Below are 9160 nucleotides of genomic sequence, written 5' to 3'. Positions count from 1 at the left end.
AAGCAAACAAGACATTCGCAAATTTGGAAATTTGCAATTTTCTTCAAAATTGTTTTTTTTTCGATAACTGTGGGTAAGGGGGAAGAAACGTTTTGCAGATTCGTGTTTGTCTCACAAAAATCTAAAAGAATCGCGTAACGAAGATCACAAAACTAAGTACGTGTTGAACAATGTTATCGAACTCTCTCTCTCTCTCTCTCTCTCTCTCCCTCTCTCTCTTTCTCTCTCCCCAGAACTAGTTTCCTGTTTATCACCAGATATCTTAATTATCGAATTATCTCTCCAAAACTGACCTCTTGTTTATCATCAAATATCTTAATTATCGAACTCACCAAAACTGGCCTATTGTTTATCACCAAACAACGAAAGAGCAATCTGCTTTAATCCCTCCATTATCCCCAAAGCCAAATATCCTTTTGTCCTTGTTATGAACTAATGTTTCGAACGATCGTAATAATTTCCGTCTAATCGCGACATTTCCCAGCGAAAGCTTTTAAATATCGTATTCCACGGTGCCCCTTAATTAGCGACAATACCGTTCCAGGCAATTCCACGACCGAGTTAATCCGAACTTTCGATGTCGTTAAATCGGGAATTCTAATTGATGATACGCGCTAATTCCATCGATAACTTGCGCAGCCGTTTCCAGAACGGCGATTTTCCACAGGAACTGGCCGACAACGCATTTTTCACGTTGACCTCGCGAACTCGATCCATCGTGGAAGATGAAGAGCGGCCGGTGAATTTACGTCTCGCGGCCAATTTCTACATTCGCCTGGAAACGAATCAATCTTAACCATAATTCTAATAAAAGCGTTCTTCGTGGAATTTCACGAGACAAGTCCAGGAGCATGGAGCGCTATCAGATAAAATTCAATAAGTTGTCGTCTAATCGTGTAATTTCCTTGACGATATCTCATCAGGATTTTCCCGTTGTCTGTACAGTCCTTTATTGTCATCGATGTTCACTGGGCACAAAAGGAAGGGAGATTCGAATTTTCTATGTTTTCTTCTCATTGTTGCTTGAAAAAGGACGTAGATAGGGAAGCGAAGCTGTATATTTCTCATTCGATAATGGCTGTGATTCTTTCTTTCTATGATTAATCATTATCCTTCTGTGATTCTTTTATATTTAGGATTTCTTTCGTATCGCTACCTCTTTTAGTATCCTTTTTTTATCTTTCTACCTTTCTATCTCTTCTCACGATAAATCGTTGTAACTCTACGTCCCTCAGATGAGAGAAATCGAACAAGCCGATTACGAATTAAATCAAACGGAACTCAACGCAGCCTTGTCTCGTTGAATTATGATAATTCGATGCTCATCGATTATTCATCGGTATAACACCGCGTGGAATGGCTAGATCGCTCCATTTTGCCATTCCTTTTGTGGTAGGAACGAGAAGATTATCAGAAATTCGGTTCATTTCGTTAAATTATAGTAAGAGGAGGAAATGTTAAATTATGGTAAGAGAAAGGCGAAAGAAAATGCAAAGACTTCAAGAAAAACGTTAATGTATTTAATTTGTAGGTAATAGAAATTCGCACAAAGAAAAACTTCAAGCCATGTAATTGAATAATTTTCAACGGGCGAAGGCATGGGTTCATTCATTTTTTCCACAGTTTTGTTCCTGTTTCATGCTTTTGGGTTGATCGTTAATAGGCATCGCGGATCCATATATCAGGTCCCTGTCGCTGCTTCTCTATTTATATTCGAGGGTTAAATTAATCTCAAACTTATGGTATATCGGTGAACTAACTTCAAGAGGCAACGTAGCTTCAACTTTATCCACAGTTGCAAAACGTAATTCCATCCTGCAAGCCTGCTACATCGATATAATGTCAGCTTCCTGCTCGTCTCCCTCTGTTTTCCGCTCATTTTCTATTATGATATACGATAAGTGCAAAAAGTATTCGCATACGATTCTAAATATTTATTATAACATTTACATATTCGTTAATTCATTGAAGTTCGTGTCATTTAGCAATACTTTCATATAATTACAAAATGAAATTACAATTTAATGAAAACGAAATGTATTAACCTGAGAAAAAAAGTGCTTCATTGGAAAATAGAGGTATGTGCCAATACTTTTCGTAGTCATTGTATGAAACTACTCAATGAAGTCGTTTGATTTCTTTTTTATACTGATGTAGATAAGGGTATCTTACCATTACTTATTTTCCCGATCAGTCTTCCATAGAAGGATTGCAACGGACAAGATTACCAAAATGTCGCCGAAAATCGCTATGAAACAAAGTCCTATGATGTACGCCGTAATCCACATCAAATCCAACGTTATCGCATCAAGGCAGCCCACTGGTGACACGTTCCTCTTCTTCTCGTCGCTGTTATTGCCTACGTCGGGGCTAAGTATAAACAGAACATTCGACAAAGTGGAGGAAAAGAGGACCTCGCGCATCCCCCCTCCCTTTTTCTTCTTTCCCTGCTTTTCCCCTTTTCTACTTTATGACGATGAAGGGATCCACAGTGGCGTAGTTTAGGAACTACTCAAAATTCCTCAACATTCTGCATTTAACATCCCTTGCTTTTATTACGATACTCTTGCATTTTTCTCAATTTCAAAATTCTTTGTATTTCTTAATTTTGTTTATTTTATTCAAGATCGTTTTTACCTTAAGATAGTTTTTAACATAGAAAAGATATAATCGGGTCGAAAATTGAATGAAAGAATGTAGAAGAAGAGTTAAAGAATGATAACACAACACATTAATCAACGTGCGACCCAGATTTTTTTCCCTTTTAATTTTTCCAGAATGTTTTTCCTTGTATTTAACTTGACAGAATCTGAAAAGCTTTATGACGAAAAACTCGTTCGTAGGTATTTCTAGGGAATCCAAGAAGTGCAAATCTAATTTTTCTCTAAAAATCCTCTACATGTTATTTCTAAGGATAGTGACAGTGAAATACAACCGCGACTGACTTTCCCCTATTTATAGTGTTGTTTACCCGACCATTTTTTAATGCAGGGAGAGAGAAGCTTTTTTAAGAAGAACACACCCAACCTTTCGGGGCTTTAGTATATTAGCGTTAGAGTAACGAAAGTCTGTGAAAAATATCACAACCCCAGGGGACTCGAACTCGAGACCTTAAGAATTGTGGGTAAGCACGCTACACTCTAAACCCGCCAGTTGGCTGATTTACATGAACTGACTTTGACTCTTTAAGGGTACTTCCTCCAAAGAAACTACTTTCTCCTATAGTAAAAACATGCAGTGGTGTCTCAACTAATGCTACCTCGACGTAAATTTAGCGAAGGCTAATCCAATTAGTAGAAACTACAATTTAAATCCTTTTCTCATTGACAGTAAGAGTCTAGCAATTTAAACGGGCAGACATTTCTCGACACAATGCGATATTGTAAATTCCAATTTAGACCTTCCCTTAATAAAAATTGACAGATTTAGCAATTTTCGTTAAGAGATTTCTTGCTGTCATGCGATAACATTTAAAGCTCTCTCTCTCTCTCTCTCTTTCTCTCTCTACCCATCAAAGACAGCCGACTTTTATTATTTAGAAGTATCTCGCGCAGGTATTTCAAAATTTACGAATTGCGCAAAAATGCAAAATGTAATATGGAAAAATACATGAATGTGGAACAATATCCGAAACAGAGTGTTCTCATATTTAGAGATCGAAAGTATAACCTCGTAATTTAAATTCCATTTCTCCAGTTTCTTATTCCTGCGTTCGCAAAGACGCGAATTTGCACAAAAGTCCGCAATCGCCTCGTAGCACCCTGTTCCCAAACTTTCCTTTGTCTCTTAAATACTTTTCACGCGAAAAAATACAACAAGAACACCAGTAATTTCGTATTTTTAAAAAGCCATCGGCGGAATTAGCGAAAATTAGCGCGACTCAGTGAATCGCTATCAGGAAGTCCGATCTCTTGCACTTCGTAACGTGTTTCGCGTAGGTAGGAAAGCGCAGGGTAAACTTCTCAAATGAAAATCCTGACTACGCCACTGTGGACTGAAAAAGGGTTGAAGGGAAAGAGGGAAAGTGGTGAATGTGAAGTGGCGCTGGCGTGGCTCCACTTCGGAGCAACCCTCTCTCGGTGTCACACTAATGAGACGCAAAAGCTTTTGCGCTTAAAGGGTGACGACGCTGCGGCGTCGATTAATGAATGTCGCCTGTTTCGTGCGCCGTGTCCCTAGCCGTTATCAACGCGATAACGGGCCTCCTCGCGAACCGCCCAACCCTTTCCTTCCGTTTCGCTCTTCCCAGACATTCCGCGCGCACTTCTTTTTTTCGCTCTCGTTTTTCGCGGAGAAACGAGACCCAAAGGGGGACAAGTCTGACGAGTGTAATTATGCCAGACGAGGAATGAAGGTGTCGGGAGAAAATACGCCTCCCCGGGGAACAACCTTCGACCATCTTGCTGGAGATGCGACACCGGGCATCGTGGTACGTCAATTACCAAGCATAAAACAAGCGTTGATTTTTTAAGTTAAACGTTTGATCAAGTCGTCGAGGATGTTGACCCTACATTACGTCTGGAATTTTCGTTTTAGTTGATTTACTGACGGGGAGGAGACTATTGACTTTTGATATTCAATTCTGAAAAGGATTTAAAAGATTACGTAATTATTTTAGGGGCATCATTTGAAACGTAAACTATGTTAATAATTATGTTCGTATGGAATTGTTTATTCTTAGTCGACTCAAATGTGTCATTGGATTGTGATTCTTGACATTTGGTTGTGAAAGGGAATTTTTAAGATCCGACTAATATTCTTTTGGCTATACCTTTTCTTTCGTTCAGATCCTACAGTAATATAAAATTTGCAGAAATCGAAATATTCGTAACACTATGACAAACTCAATTCTCTTAATTCATAGAAATATTTTCTCTGTACCTCGTTTGTGCGGTAATAATCTAATACACGATGTGATATGATATCATACGATATACGATACGATATGGTAATCGCAGCAGAATTAAGTTGGAAAACGATTTGTTACGAATAAATTAAGTGAATCATGAGAAGGGTTGCGAGGTTAGTTCCATAGAATTGCAAGGGTCCCATGTCTTCCTTCCTGGAAACGAAAGGAGTGTAGTACGCAAGTCGAGCGTTTGAAACGGGAAGCCCGGTAATTACTTGTAAATAATTCCCCCTTCCGTTGGTGTTGATACTAGTGTAAAGCAGATTGTATTTCCCCTGGCATGATTCATTCGGTAGCAGAAAGACAGATTTTTGTCCCTAATAACTTAGTTAGCGCGATGTCATCAGTCTTGGAAATTTAGTTACACAGTTGCAAGGCAATTGCGTTTCACTTAGCTCGACAACTAGGCCTAACTCGGAGAGCAATCAAGCTACGATTACGCAAATTACCAGAATCAGCTTACACACTGAAATTGTTCCGTCACTTACAGCCGCTGACGTGACGTCTTACGAATTGTCTTTCAAAATCATTAAGTCAACTTTCCGATTCGACACTTACTGTTTCAAAAAGTATTAGAATAAACGATAAATGTAATTACAAAATTCCTGTACAACTTTAAGCTTTACGATCTGTCCCATATCAAAACAAACGATTTTCCACGGAAGTAAGACAGAAGAATGTTCCATATAGTACAGAATTTATCGAGGGATTTACCTACAAGTTATTCTCTGAAATCATTTAATCCATTTTCCAGTTCATCTACTGTGCTATACTGTTTATCGAACAAGCAATAAAACAAGCAATAAAAGTAATTACGAAACGACAAAGGGAGGAAAACAATTTTATTTCAATTTAATCGGAAAAGGGGAAAGAGAAGAAAGGAGAGAATCGGTGGCTATATCAGTTTGGAAAAAAGTCATTGCAGAAATTGCATTCTTGTCGAGAGAGTCCGCAGCGCGTTTGCAGTCGCACTCGAAGTACAATGAGCGGTGTGAATAACGGGAGTCCCGGGAACTCGAAAAAAAAGAGAGAGAAGTAAACCAGTACGCGTGCCAATAAAAAGGTGCAACGCGTCACTGAAACGGCGGCGAAGTGCTCGCGAGTGAAGTGGCGAGGATGAACGGCGAAAAGATTTTTCCTCTCCCCACTTCTCATCGCTTTCTTCTCGGTTGCTTTTTCTGCCCCTTTCTCGCGTATGCCCCGGAAGGGCATCGTGGAGGACGAATATCGCGAACAATGGGGCAATTAAGACGGAGAAGTACCTTCGAGAAGCGAAGGATGGCCGGGGAAGTGAACATGATAACGAAAATGAGCCGTGAAACGAGGTTTTCATCGAGTTATTGTTTGAAGTTTGAATTTCATCGACATCAATACATCAATATCTTATTTAGCAATGTAATATTTATACTGCGGACGTTTATACGTGTATCGGAATTGTGAAAATGAAAAATGAACGTAATACATAAAATGTATAAAATATCCAAAGGAGATGTATTATAGAACTCGTTATAAAATTTAGAGGCTGAAACGAATACCTGATTGTAGCTTTTTAGCTGCTTATATATGACATCCTACAGAAATGCAATCTTTTTTTTTTATTTATTTATTTATTAAAATTCACAATTTGTCCAATTTGGACATTTGGTGGAATTTTTTAACGGTTAAATTAGCATGTTGGTGGCTACCCCCAGCGGGGTACCATCCTCGTGTTTCTTAGGTTATGTCCTTTATAAGGTCTGCTGGGTGCTTCCTTTTTAGTCTTCTGTCCATATTTGTGATTTTGTATGTTTCCGCAGCTAGCCGGTTTATGTGTGTTGCTATTCTTAATTTGTATTTCTCGGAGTATCTGTTGATTTCTTCCTTGACCGTTGGCATTCCCAGGTCCCTTCGTATATCTTCGTTTCTGACATACCAAGGTCCGTTTACTATTGTCCTGAGGATTTTAGCCTGTATTACCTCTATTTTGTTTATATGGCTCATTGCTGCCGTCCCCCATAGTGGTATTCCGTACGTCCAGATTGGTTTTATGATCGTTTTATATATTTTTACCTTGTTTTCTGTGCTTAGTTTGGATTTTCGGCTTGTTAGCCAATGCATTTGTCTTCTTGTTTTCTGTATTTTTTCTACTATTGATTTGATGTGTAGTTTCCAGGTGAGTTTTTGATCTAAGTGGAGTCCTAGGTATTTGACATGCTTTGTTTGCGTTATATGCGTGCCATTCAATAGGATGTTTGGTGGTGTCTTTTTCCGTAGCGTGAATGTAATATGGTTGCATTTATTGGGGTTTGCTTTTATTTGTTTTTCTTGTAGCCAATTTTCTATTTTTACGATGTGTTCTTGTAGTATTTTGACTGCCGTTTCTGGGTTAGTATGCCTGACTAGTATAGCTGTGTCGTCCGCGAATGTCAATACTGTGCTGTTGGTAGTTGTTGGTATGTTCGCCGTGTATAATGTGTATAGTATTGGGCCTAGGACGCTTCCTTGTGGTACCCCGGCCTTGATGTCTTTAACTTGAGAATGTGTGTCCTTGATTTTTATTACGAAGGTTCTGCAGCTTAGGTAGGATTTTATTAAGTGGTGTATTTGCTCCGGGAATTGTTTCCTAATTGTTTGTAGTAGACTTTCATGGTTAATTTTATCGAATGCTTTCTCTATGTCTATGAAGAGGGCTGTGCAGTATTCCTTGTTTTCTAGTGCTACTATTATTTCGTTTATAAGCCTGTGCATTTGCTCTATCGTGGAGTGTTTGTTTCTGAAACCAAATTGGTGATCCGGTATTAGTTTTTTTGTCTCTATTATCGGTTTTATGCGGTCGTATATTATCTTTTCCAGTATTTTGGAAAATACTGGAAGCAGTGATATTGGTCTGTAAGATGCAGTTTGGTGCGGGTCTTTGCCTGGTTTATGTAACATTTTGATCTGTGCTAATTTCCATGGTTTGGGGAAGTATTGAATTCTTAGAATTGCGTTGAATATTACTGTTATTAGTCTTATTGCTTTTGGCGGAAGGTTTTTTAAGATTTTACCATTAATTAGGTCGATTCCTGGCGCTTTGTTGTTTTTTGTTTTATCAATTATGTTTCTAATTTCTTGTGCCGATGTTTTAGGTATGGTGTATTCCTTGTCGGCTGTGGTAGCAGTGGTTTGTGGATCCTCCTCCGTATGACTTTTGAGGTTGCTGTTGTTGGTAATGTGTGGTGTGAATGTGTTGTAGAGGTGGTTGGAGAATTCTTCAGCTTGTTCTTCGTTGGTTCTTGCCCATGTGTTATCTGCTTTTCTGATTGCCGGGACGGGTATTATTGGCTTCCTTATTTTTTTCGTGGCTTTCCATAGTGAATAGTTGGTGTTCTCGTGTGTGGAGAGTGTCCCTATGAACTTTGAGAATTCGTTATCGTTGTGCTCCTTTATTTTGTTTTTTATTTCCTTTGCAAGTTTGTTTAAGTGTTTTTTGTTTTCTCGGGTTCTGTATTTTTGCCATTTTGCTTTTGCTTTTCTTTTTTCTTTGATTTTGTCGAGTATTTCTTGCGGGATTGTTATTGTTTGTCTGCTGGTTGGTTCGGGAGTAGTGGTTGTCCTTGCTGCTTCCTGAATAGTTGCTGTCAATGTTGCTACTGCCTGTTCTATGTGTTCAGGAGTTTTTAACGGGATGTTGCAGTTTATTTTGCTTTCTATTATTTCTTTGAAAGTTTGCCAATTGGTGGTTTTATTGCATAGTGTTTCTGGTTTGCTATAGTGAATTGGTTTGTTTCTGTATTCAATTATTATGGGTGTATGATCGGAGCTGAGCTCGAGGTTGGGTGTTATTTTTAGTTTATTTGTGTTTAGTCCCCTTGTAACTGCAAAGTCCAGAAGATCTGGTTTTTTGTTCAGGTCAGTCGGCCAATGTGTCGGTGTTCCTGTGGATAATATATTGAGGTTATTATTTCTAATGTATTTTTCCAGTGTTCTACCTCGAGGTGTAATGTTTCTTGATCCCCAGAGCGTGTGCTTTGAGTTGTAGTCTCCCGCTGCGATGTACTTGTCCCCTAGGTCCTGGAAGTATTCTTCCCACATTTGTGTTGTTATTTTGTGTCGCGGAGGCACGTATACTGCTGACAACTGGAAGTAGTTGCTGCTAGTTTGAACTGTAACAGTGGTTGCTTGTAAATATTCTTTGTTAACTTGGCTGTGAAGATAATGTTTGATATCGTTTCTGACTATCACTGCTGTCCCTCCGTGAGCTTTTCCTGAGGGGTGTTTGGTATCATATAT

At 38.8% G+C, this 9160-nt stretch overlaps 1 long non-coding RNA gene across 1 annotated transcript; it reads right to left on the bottom strand.

The window, feature by feature from the left end:
* Positions 1 to 1498: 1498 nt before the first annotated feature.
* On the bottom strand, positions 1499 to 6455 carry LOC125385122. Its single transcript, XR_007224097.1, has 2 exons — positions 2173 to 6455; positions 1499 to 1882 (listed from the first exon to the last, which is right to left on the bottom strand). It is a non-coding gene; the product is annotated as an uncharacterized LOC125385122 (long non-coding RNA).
* Positions 6456 to 9160: the final 2705 nt, after the last annotated feature.

This window comes from Bombus terrestris, chromosome 5 (genome assembly GCF_910591885.1).
Source record: "Bombus terrestris chromosome 5, iyBomTerr1.2, whole genome shotgun sequence".
NCBI classification, from domain to species: Eukaryota; Metazoa; Arthropoda; class Insecta; order Hymenoptera; family Apidae; genus Bombus; species Bombus terrestris.
This window is presented reverse-complemented; position numbering and strand designations above follow the sequence as displayed.